This window comes from Taudactylus pleione, unplaced genomic scaffold (genome assembly GCF_031769625.1).
Source record: "Taudactylus pleione unplaced genomic scaffold, aTauple2 ptg000253l, whole genome shotgun sequence".
In the NCBI taxonomy this organism is placed as follows: domain Eukaryota; kingdom Metazoa; phylum Chordata; class Amphibia; order Anura; family Myobatrachidae; genus Taudactylus; species Taudactylus pleione.
Genome location: NW_028284655.1, coordinates 4,863,130 through 4,875,249, shown reverse-complemented (window position 1 = coordinate 4,875,249; position 12,120 = coordinate 4,863,130).

Here is a 12,120-nt window from a genome sequence, read left to right as displayed (position 1 = left end):
CCTGCCCTGGAGACTTATTCTGAGTAATAAGGAGAATTAATATTCACAGCCTCAATTTACTTGTTGAAGAGAACTGCTTATAATACTCAGAGTTTTGCTCTTTTAGGCATCACTGACAAGAAGCCATTTTACACTCCTCTTTTTTCTATATTACTAAACATATATAATTTTTGATATTGGCGTGCCCTCCAGTGGGCTGTTTTCGCTACTTCAATAATTTGTAACACAAGCCTTATTTTTAAGAATACTGATCTACACCTCAACCCTTATACCTTGAAATTTGCTGGTGCCAGTTTCCAACATTGATGACAGGTGTACTTGTTGATATATGTGCTAAATATATGTACATGGCTACCATGCCTTGATCCCGCCACACAAATGGAGGGGATCATGTGATGTGACACACAAGTAATTGATGCCTAAACCTGTAGCATAACAACGCCGCACGGGTCTCTCTCTGAATCCTTGAACTCTGACTCATGGGGAGACATGGTACGTCTAGGAAGCCCGCCGCTACTACTTCTAAACCCTCGCAGTCAGAGGCTTTGCAATCTCTATTTGGTGCTATCACCTCTGGCCTTACCCCACCTCACCCAACCTCTCCATCCATGGCTTCCGGCAGCTCGGAAGGACACTCAACCCCTGAGACACATGCCCCTGCTTTGACACCTCAGTCTCGTCCGGGGAGTGGAGATGTAGTCGAAATCCTGACCCATCTTAAGTCACTACCAACCCGCCAAGATATACAACAAGATCTTCAACTTATAGAATGTTAAAGTTAAAAATACTTCTGTACTGCTTCAGTGATTGTGCATTTATGTGAATACATTAAACTCTCTTTAGCTAATTATTGCAGTGACCACGAGACCTCGCAAGAGTTAACTTTATAAGAAGAAATACTTCTATTTAATATCGAACTATCGACTTGTTTGGACACGTTGGCAGATGGCTATGAGTAATGGAGAGAAAATAGAAACTTATCCTAATAAAAGACTCATTACGGACCTCTAATAAAGATTAGATAATCATACCAACCGAAATCAAGATGGACAATGAACCGGTTGACTAGAGACTCTTATGAACTATAATGAACTACTTTATACCACCTAAAGTGAAGACTCTGCATTTATTGTCACATAACACTGTAATTTTCCCCTGGACTTGCAAGATTTGCTCACTCCCCAGAACGCCCCTCAAATGTGTCCACCAATCATGTTTCTGTAATATGATGTATTGCAATGTAATTATGTACACCCTTTTCATTAATTATTGTTATTGGAGGGCATAAAATGTATTGTAGACTGATGCTGAAGCAGAATATCTTCCGATATCTCATTGTACATGGTTCACGTCACGCGCGATATTTCAAGACTTATCATGTCAAACACTTCAGCAGAGACGTCTTCTCCGTACCCTCACTGAGGAACTGAAAAAAAAGTGATATTCGTTTCCGATGGGGATTTCCCCTAAGCATCCAAGTTAATCACGAGGGGACATCATATACGTTGCAAAAATACGAGGATGTCCAAAAATTCTGCTCCGCTTTGGAACTATCGACCCGTACACTTCCAAATTGGTTGGACCCTTTGGACTAGGGTGTGTTACCTTTTCCACGAAGGGAACAGTGGAATACGGCTCGTAATTCTAGACGACCCCGTCAAAGATCCGACACAACTCCTAATAATACCTGAGATTGAGTCAAGATATTTTCCTGTATCCTTCTCATTGCTATAATACAGGACTATTCCAATTCCTAATTTACTTATATGTCCTTACCTTATTATTCTGAAAGTCCTTTAATTGTTTAGCATCTTGAGTTCTCATATTATATGTCGGATCGAGATGACTGGATTTTCTTCGTGTTCAGCACATTTCTTTTTTAAAAGACAATATTGTTATATACTTTATCTGTTAGCATTTTAGGTACAGTTTTTCGGCCATTTTTTTAGGCTTCGTTAAATAAGGACTACTGCTATCAGTACCCTCTTATGCCCCTTTCTCTGCTGTAAATAAGGTGATCATGGGTCCATATTGGGATTCCATGGCTTATTTTGCAGAGTATTTTTGTTCTCTATTTTCATTGTTCTTCATACAATATGTGTTTGTCTTCCCCTGTGTTTTTCCCTCTCTTTTTTCTTTTACAGAGCATACTCTATACCAGTAATGAATATCAGAAAAGATCACACTTCATGGCATGAGGCTGAGAAGCTATTCATCATTGAAAATCTTTTTTCATTTGTAATCTTACAATGGCTAAGTTAACACTATTTTCTAATAATGTAAAGGGCCTCAGTGTTCCAGAAAAACGATCACGATTGCTACACACACTGCATATACTGTAGATAGGGTCGACATTGCATTTTTACAAGAGACCCACTTCAATAGAGTTGCTCCGAATTTGTGTTCCCGACACTTTCCCCTGGGTTTTTTTAATAACTTCACAGGAGCCAAAGCCAGAGGTGTAGCAATTTTATTCTGTAAACACCTTAGACTTGAAAACACAACAGAGATTTCTATTGGGTGACGGGAGGGGGTAATTGGTCAAAACCACTATTGCTCATCAAAAATTTACCTTCGTTAATCTGTATTTGCCTAACCAGAGACAGACACGTTTTCTACAGGAGGCTTTAGAATTAATAGAATCACATATTGAAGGATTTCTAGTGGTCGGGAGAGACTTTAATTGGGCATTAGAGCCCCACATAGATACTTCTACGGGTACTCCTAGGGCCCCTTTCAAGGATCTCAGACGATTCCGTTCGATTCTCCAGTAAGTTCAATTGGTAGACACCTGGAGGCCACTACATCCCTCAGAAAGGGATTACACCTTTTATTCACCACCTCACAATTCTTATTCCCGAATAGATTATCTCTGTTTGGGCCACTCTGCTCTTAATATTCTCCTAGATGCGACTATAGGACAAATAGCAGACTCGGACCACGCCCCTATTACACTTTCTCTGATCTTACGAGATCCTCCTCTCCGCCATTGGCGATGGCAATTCAATGAGCAATTTCTTAGAGACATGACTTGTCATACACAACTCACTGAAGCAATAGATGATTACATCACCTTGAACACGTCCTCGGACGCATCACCGGTTTCCATTTGGGACGCACACAAATGTGTTATAAGGGGCAAGTGTATCCAGATGGGGTCATTTCTTAAGAAACATAAGGTTGAGTGTAGGAACTCCTTGCTTTCACAGATAAAAACTCTTGAGTTGGCACATAAACATATGCTTGCCCTTGACACCTATGTGGAGCTTCAGACCGGGAGAGCTTCTCTCAATAGTTTATTAAATGCCAAGACTCGGCATTCATTTCAATGCTGTAGACACAAGTACCATAGATGGGTAACAAACCTGGAAAGCTGCTGGCACGGGCACTTCCAGCTCAAAGATTGCTCACATACATATCCAAAATTAAAGCGAAGACTTGCACAGTTTGTGTCACAGACACAGCAATAACCAGAGTTTTCCACTCATACTATACAATTTGACTTTGAACCGCTTAACTTCTGAACTCACAGCCCATACACAGGCAATTCGGGAATTGTTAGACTAAGTAAAATATCCCACTCTGCCAGAGGCAGTGACCCAAGCATTAGATGAGCCTTTTACAGAGGAGGAACTACTAGTGGCCCTTAAATCCTCACCTACTGGTAAGAGCCCAGGTCTTGATGGGTTCCCCACATCATACTATAAAGTATACAAGTATAAACTCATCCCTCTTCTATTAAAAGCGTGCAATGTGATCTCTAAGCAAATGCCTTTGTCCAGCCAATCACTAATGCTGGCTATACACCTGCACGACCAACATCAGATCCGATTCACCATCCGACTCCCCGGAGCACCCTGGCAGTACCGGCGGCATGTTTGTTGTATTTCAAAACACACGATCAGTCGTACGATTGATCGTGTGCCTCACACGCTCATTAGGGAAACAGTCATTGAAATTACTTGAATTGCGGCACGATGGATCACATGAACAAAATAAACGTCACGATCTGCACACGATAGGATAGAACATATCAGCTGCACATCTGATCATAAGATCCAATTTAAGGAGCTGCGGGAGCGCGCTCCGGATCGTATCTTACTAAAAAAATTCACGATTTTCATAAGATCCATCATATGACTCATCGAAAATCGGGCAATCGGCCCGAAATCGTGCAGGTGTATGGCCAGCTTAAGTGCCCACATTACTGTTATCCCAAAGGAAGGGAAGGACCCGTGCTTACCGGCGAGCTATAGGCCCACATCCTTATTAAATGTTGATATGAAACTCTACACCAAGCTCTTGGCGAATCGATTAGGACCATTGCTCCCAAGCGTTATCAATTCTGACCAAGTGGGTTTTGTCCCTGTTAGAGAGGCGAGGGACAATACCACAAAAGTCATTGATATTATTGCTCATGCTCAGATCTCCAAAACCCCTATGCTATTTCTTTCCACTGATGCTGAAAAGGCTTTTAAACGAGTAGACTGGGCTGTTATGGAGGCAGTTTTGCGTAGATTGGGTTTAGGTGAGACCTTTTTACAGAAGATCCTGGCCTTGTACCAAGCACCTTCGGCACAGATTAGAATTGGATTTTGACGGATCCCGTAACGATAACTAACGGTACACGCTAGGACTGCTCTCTTTCACCAATGGTGTTTGTACTATGTATGGAGGCCTTGGCAAGGGGCAACAGGAAAAGTCAGAATATTACAGGACTGAAGGTAGGTGGTAGGGACTATGGGTTGGCCTTGTTTGCTGACGACTTACTCGCACTTGTAACCAATTCAGTGATTTCATTACCTAGTTTAATTGAAGAATTTACACGTTTCGGTCTGCTCTCAAATTTTTTAATTAATTATACCAAATAGTCGGCGATGAATGTAACTTGCTCTGAGGAAATGGTCTCGGCTTTAACTTCTGCTTTCCCCGTCTCCTGGCATTTTTCTCATATCAAATATTTGGGTATTTATATTCCAAAAAACCTTCAAAATACGTCCACCGTGAATCATATTACAGTATTAAACAAAATTAGAAAGGAGGCAATGCAGTGGCTCAGGCAGAGAAATTCTCTTGGCTAGGGCACATGAATATTATCAAAATGAATGTGCTCCCTAGGCTCCTCTATCTTTTTCAGGCAGTCCCCTTGAAGATCCCTCCTAAATTTCTACAAGAATCTCATAAAATTATTTGAGATTTTGTATGGGGGGGAAAGAGACCTAGGTTCAAACATCTCCATCTCTTTAGACAAAAAAAAGCAAGGAGGACAATTACCTATGGTCTCGACTTATTACCAAGAGATGGTCATACAGAGAGTCCTGGATTGGACTAGAGGCCCTGGGCAGCGACAGTTGTTAAATTTAGAGACAGCCTCAGCTAACCTAAATTTGCAAAGCGTACCCTGGTGTTCTAAAATTATAAGCTCACAGCACCGGACAGTAGGCCCTACTTTTCTAGTATGGAAGAAATTACGTGCTAGCAGGATATCTCTTCTGAGATCTTCCCACTTACCCCTATCATCGATAACCCTCTCTTCCCTCCTGGGGTGTCTAATAAAAATAAATTTTGATCGAAGGAAGCAGGAATTACTAGATTGAAACACTTAATCGCTGATGGCGCTTTTAGAGCCTTCAGTGACATCTGTTCATACACAGGTATTCCAAATAGGGACCATTGGTTCTTCCTCCAGGTCCGACATTTTGATACATCACAGGGGGGTTACCTCTGATAAACAGAGACCTTACAACATTTGAACATATGTGCTCCCACCCCTCTGAACCTACATATGCTATATCAGCAATTTACAAAATATTATTACAGGGACAATTCCTAGATATCCCTTCCTTCTGCTCAGCCTGGGAGAGTGATCTAGCGCACCATGGTATCCAAATAAATTGGGACAAAGCATGTCAAATTATGTCAGTGTGTTCGGGCAGCCTAGAGATTCTGGAGACTCAATATAAGCTTCTAACTAGATGGTATAGATGTCCTGTAATGCTCCATAAATTTTTTCCTTCAGTGTCTCCTATGTGCTGGCGCTGAGGTAAGGATACCGGTAGTCTGATACACATTTGGTGGGACTGTTCCCTAATAACTTTTTGGGAAAAGATCATTGATTTATCGACACAAATACTGGGGTACCAGGTCCCCAGAGGGCCGGATTTCTGGCTTCTCTCTTACTCAAACATTCCGATCTCAAGATACAAAAAATCGCTAAACATTTGGCAAATGTGGCAAGTGCAGTAGTTCCTGTACACTGGTGCTCCACATTTTGGAAAAAGCACAAAATGTATGGGTTTTGTGAAGAATCAGATAAGTTCATTAGAGGAAGCGATGTCTGTATATGAAAATTGCTATGAGTATTTAAAGAAATTAATTGTGATGTTTGATGAGTTCAATTGCTTCAGAATGTTGTATTTAAAAAACCAAGGTTGAATACGGTGATAGTGAAAAGAAAAGTGAAATGTATTTGCTAAAAAAAGCATTTTACATTGATGATGTTAAATGCTTTGATCAGTTTTGTAATCTCTAGGAGTTTAAGATACAAAGCAGTGCTGAGCCACATTTCAGTACCTTAAAATGCAGTCAGAAATGTACTATGTATTATAAATTAAGTAGGTCTAGTGAATGCCATTCAGAACTTTTAAAAATAGTTTATTTTTGTATTCTGCGGCATTACACTAATGTAAAATTAGCATTTTCACTAATATCATCAGCTCGATGGACAGACGAAAGAGGTTTACGATAACTATCTATAATAAAAGATCTACTGATGGTCCAGTAGAGCTTTAAAGATTACTCATATTTGAATCTTTATAACTTTTAAATACACCACTATTAGTTAACTAAAATATGAGATATGGTAAGAACTTACCCTTGTTATCTCTATTTCTACGAAGTCCATAGGGTTCCACAGGATACCTTGGGGTATAGGTGTGACGTCAGTCGCAGGGCACCAAAGAGTTAAGCTTTCAGCCTCCCAGGATGCACTAGGTCCCCCTCCTATACCCCGCCCCCAGGCCAAGGCACCTCAGTTAGTTACCAAGCCATAGGCCGGAGGAGGAGAAGGAAGAGAGAGAACAAAGATCTGGACACATACAAGAATCACATTCTCACCAGAGGGAGACGGAAAACCGGTGACCAGAGCAAAGCCCATCTGCAGCACAGGTGCGACAGGGCGGGAGTCCTGTGGAACCCTATGGACTTCGTAGAAATAGAGATAACAAGGGTAAGTTCTTACCATATCTCATATTTTCTACTTCAAGGTCCATAGGGTATCCACAGGATACCTTGGGGATGTCCCAAAGCAGTATCCTTTAAGGGTGGGGACGCTCCTGTGCAGAAAGGAGAATCCGCCGCCCGAAGGAAGCATCCTGAGAGGCGAAGGTGTCAAACCTGTAATACCTCACGAAGGTATGGACAGAAGACCACGTAGCAGCCTTGCAGATCTGAACTGCCGAGGCACCACGTCAAGCTGCCCACGAAGGACCCACAGACCTAGTGGAATGAGCCTTCAGAGAAGGAGGGACCGGTAGGCCTTCATGAAGATAAGCTTCAGAAATAGCCATACGGATCCAGGCTGCCAAAGTTTGCTTTGAAGCAGGCCAACCCTTTTTACAGAAGCCATAGAGGACAACAAAGCGTCCGACTTCCTAAACAAAGAAGTGCGGTCCACATAAGTCCTTAAGGCCCGCACAACATCCAAAGAGGCCTCACCCACGGAAAGACCCGGTGAGTTAAAGGCCGGAACAACTATTTCCTCGTTAACCTGAAACTGGGAAACAACTTTGGGGAGAAACTCGGGCCGAGTGCGGAGCACTGCCCTGTTCCCATGAAAAAAAACCAAGAAAGGGGGTCTACAAGAAAGAGCCCCTAACTCAGAAACACGTCTGGCTGAAGCAACGGCCAGAAGGAAAACAGTCTTAGCTGTTAGCCATTTAATATCCACTGAGCCCAGTGGTTCAAACGGCGGTCCTTGGAGAGTCCTCAGGACCACAGCCAAATCCCAAGGCGCCACAGGTGGAACAAAGGGCGGCTGAATACGGAGAACACCTTGCATAAAGGTGCGCACATCCGGGATTGTAGCAATCCTACGGTGAAACCAGACAGATAGGGCCGAAACCTGTACCTTCAAAGAAGCAAGGCGAAGCCCATGATCTAGTCCCGCTTGCAGGAAGGCGAGAATCCGAGACAGACGAAACTCCCGCGGTGCATAACCTCTCGGTCGACACCACTGGAAGAACGTATGCCACACGCGATGGTATATCCTCGCGGAAGACGGTTTCCGAGCTCGTAACATGGTACACAGCATAGAGCTGGCAAACCCCCAGGACCTCAGCATGGCCGTCTCAACAGCCACGCCGCCAAAGACAGCCGAGTCAGGTCCGGGTGAAGACAAGGACCCTGAGACAGAAGGTCCGGTCGTAGCGGCAACCGCAGAGGACTGTCCACGGACAGACCCTGAAGGTCTGAGAACCAGTGCCGTCTGGGCCACGCGGGAGCTATCAACAGGAGCGTCCCTCCTTCCTGTTTGAATTTCCTGATTACCCGTGGAAGAAGGGAGACCGGAGGGAACAGGTATGCGAACCTGAACGTCCACCGGACGGACAGAGCATCCACCAGAGACGCCCCTTCGTCTCTTGTGCGAGACCCGTACACCGGCAACTTGTTGTTGTGCCGGGACGCCATGAGGTCGATTTCTGGAAGACCCCACCTGTCCACCAGTAGTTGAAAAACGTCCGGGTGCAGAGACCATTCCCCTGGATGAACGTCCTGGCGACTTAGAAAGTCCGCCTCCCAATTTAGCACTCCCGGGATGAAGACCGCTGATATGGCCGGAAGATTGCGCTCCGCCCAAACCAGGATCCGAGAGACCTCTACGAGAGCCGCCCGACTGCGAGTTCCTCCTTGCCTGTTTATGTAGGCCACGGTGGTAGCATTGTCCGACTGGACCTGCACCGGGTGACCCTGGAGAAACCGCTGTGCCTGCAGGAGAGCATTGAAGACCGCACGGAATTCCAAGATATTTATTGGAAGCTCCGCTTCTGTCGGTGTCCACCTGCCCTGGAACAAGTGTGGACCCGAAACTGCTCCCCAGCCTCGAAGACTGGCGTCCGTTGTCAACAGGACCCAATTTGGAACCCAGAACGGACGTCCCTTGTTGAGGTGGGTCATCTTTAACCACCACGCAAGGGACAGGCGAACCTCCGGGGTGAGCACAATCGTCTGGAACTTCAGAGACTGAGGCAGCCCGTTCCACTTGGACAGGATCAGGTGCTGCAGAGGTCTAGAGTGAAACTGGGCGTATTCCACCATGTCGAACACCGACACCATGGAGCCCAGTAACCTCATCGCCGAGTGTAAGGACACCCGGCGGCTGTGCAGACAACTGCGCACCCTTGACTGTAAAGCAGAGATCTTGTCCTCCGTCACGAAGATCCTTTGCTGTCCCGAGTCCAATAAGGCTCCAAGATGCAGAATCCTCCGAGACGGGATTAGAGTGGACTTCTGCCAGTTAATTAGCCAGCCGTGCCGTTGCAGCAGTGCAATGGTCAGGTCCAAGTGGTGTAACAGGAGCTCTGGAGATCCTGCCACCAATAACAGGTCGTCCAAGTACGGCAACATGCGGACTCCTTGCAGCCGCAGAGAAGCCGCCATGACCGCCATAGCGTCCTGTATGTCCAATGACACCATGTAGTCCCCAGGTTCCAGCGCCAGAATGATGGACCGTAGGGTCTCCATCCGAAACTTCGGGACCCGCAAAGACTTGTTGAGTGCTTTGAGGTTGAGAATCGGACGATATGACCCATTGGGTTTCTGTACCAAAAATAGATTTGAATAGAAACCCTGGCCCCTCTGGGAGAATGGAACAGGCACTATAACTCCAGCCTGGAGCATAGTGTGCAATACCTTCCGCAGCTCCGTAGCCTTGTTCCGGTCTGATGGTAGACCCGTGGTGAAGAATCGAGCCGGGGGTCTGTGCCGGAAGGAGAGGGCGTACCCGTGAGAGACCACCTCCAGAACCCAAGTGTCTGTCGTAGTGAACGACCAACACCGGGAGAACTGCAGCAGGCGGCCTCCCACCCTGGGATCCCCCAAAGGGAGACCCGGACCGTCAGGCCGCAGGCTTGTCATCTGGCTTGGGGGCCGGACGTCTGGTACTCCATGCCTGTTTCCGGGGCTTGACCGATTTCTTAGGGCCAGCCTGTCGAGGAAACGACTGTGGTTTGGGCCTGCCCTGGGCCCTAGATGACCGAAAGGACGATGGTCCAGAACCAGAAGGAGCAGCGGCCGACGGGAGACAAGCAGATTTGGCTGCCGCCAGCGTGGCCACAATCTTATCCAGATCCGGACCGAAGAGAACTTCTCCGGTAAACGGCAACGCTTCCAGACCTTTCTTGGATCTGCGTCCGCCTTCCAGGATCGCAGCCACAAGGTGCGACGAGCAGCTACCGCTGCTGAAGAAATTCTAGACACCAGAGTACTAATGTCTAGAGCCGCCTCGTTGATGTAGGTGGCCGAATCACGGAGATTGCCAATCAACTCCGCTTGTTCGGCCGGACAGTCGGATTCAAAAGAAGCCTCTAATGAATCCGCCCAGCGCTCCATCGCTCTGGCAACCCAGCAAATGGCCATAGCCGGCCGTGCTGCCCCCCCTGCAAGGGAATAAGCGGACTTCAGGCAGATTTCTACCTTGCGGTCCGTAGCATCCTTAAGGGAGGACATGGATGGCATCGGCAATGTGGCACTACGGACAAGACGGGTCACGTGAGAATCCACCTGTGGAGGGGATTCACACTTAGCAAAATAATTATCCGCGAACGGATAAGCCACCGCCAGGCGTCTCTGCGGCTGGTATCTTTTGCCAGGTTGTTTCCACGCCTCCTCTAAATGGTCCACCAACTGACCCGAAAGAGGAAAGACTGTGGCATCGCCCTTCACATCTTTGAAAAAGGCATACTTAGATTTAGCCGCTGGGGGAACTTCGTCCTCAATCACCAAGGCTGTGCGGACCGCCCGAATAAGTCCAGGAATATATACTTTGGACTTAGCATCAGCGTCCTTAGTATGGAAAGGTTCCTGATCGTAAGGATCCAGAATCTCCCCATCATCAGACGTCCCTTCGTCATCCTCATAAGGAGCGGACAGAGACGCCACCGGCCTTTTATGAGGCCGCATCACAGACTCCCCTTGCAATACATCCGACAAGTGCTGTAAAGAACTCGTCAGGGAGTTAACCCACGCTGGCTCCTGAGAACCCGGGAGCGGGGAAATAGGGAGACTGTGGGGTACCACCAATTGTCGTGGGAACCCCTGCATGGGTGACGACACCACAGACTGCTGGGACAAACCCATCGGAGTAAACGCGGGCTGCGGAGCTAACTGGCCCACTAAAGCTGTTAACGCCTGAGCGAAACAAGCCCAGGGCGGCTCCTGTACCGGTGCTGTAACCGTAATAGGCCGCGCCATGGACAACACTGCCGGCAAAGGCCCTCCGCGCTACCCTCCCCCTCCGCTAACGGTACTTTGCACGTGGTACACTGTAGCCGGAGGGGAAAATCACTTTCAGACATGATGGCACCACGTATGTGACCTCTCTCACCAATTAAGTATTAAATAGGCGAGAGACCACCCTGCAGCACCGCACCGCAAGGGCTTTAGCAGAAAGAACAGGGACAGTAATAAAGCTGACAGTTTAGTGAAGAATAGTTACAGGCAGCGCTAGCACAGTCACATACAATGCAGAGAAATAACAATTCCTGCACTAACAGCGCTGATCACTCAACTACACAGACACAGGGCCTGGTAGGACACAGCGCTGCATACACAGACCTGAGCCACAGCGGAGGAGAGGTATGCGGGGGGACCCAGACCACGATGCTTCCTTCCAGCGCTTCCAGCAGCGTTCACCATGCGTTGCAGAGAAGATGGCCGCCGAGGAGCAGAGAGAAGCTGGCCTGGGGGAGGAGCGCTGACACAGGACCAGTCAGCACAGTGCAGAGAGGGCTGTGTGCAGCGGGGGAGGCGCCGGCTGTGAGACAGGGAAGGCGCGCTCCCCTGGCATGCATTTAACCCCTGGGACGCCGCAGCGCTACCGCTCTGCTGCGGTCCGCTGTCCCA